Source organism: Populus euphratica, unplaced genomic scaffold (assembly GCF_000495115.2).
Source record: "Populus euphratica unplaced genomic scaffold, PopEup_1.0 scaffold1067.1, whole genome shotgun sequence".
Classification (NCBI taxonomy): Eukaryota; Viridiplantae; Streptophyta; class Magnoliopsida; order Malpighiales; family Salicaceae; genus Populus; species Populus euphratica.
In genome coordinates this window covers 26,018-26,282 of record NW_011500925.1, presented here as the reverse complement: position 1 = coordinate 26,282, position 265 = coordinate 26,018, and positions in this window count along the sequence as shown.

Sequence of the window (265 nt, the reverse complement as noted above, 5' to 3'; positions counted from 1 at the left end):
ATTTGTAGCAACAACAAAGAAGTCTAAATCTGTCTTCCAACCCAAACACTATTTAGTATTTGGCCCATATCTAGAGTTCTAGAAGTCCAAATAAGCTGATGTTTTTACATAAGAAAGTTGAGACAATTGCCTACAACTTTCATGTTGCAACTGGCTCTAGGTTTGACGTTATCAATGATGTTTTGGGCAGACAAGAGAAGATAAGGATTGTCACCAACTCAAAAGTTGGTCCCCCACTCATCAATTAGTCATCAAATCAATAATT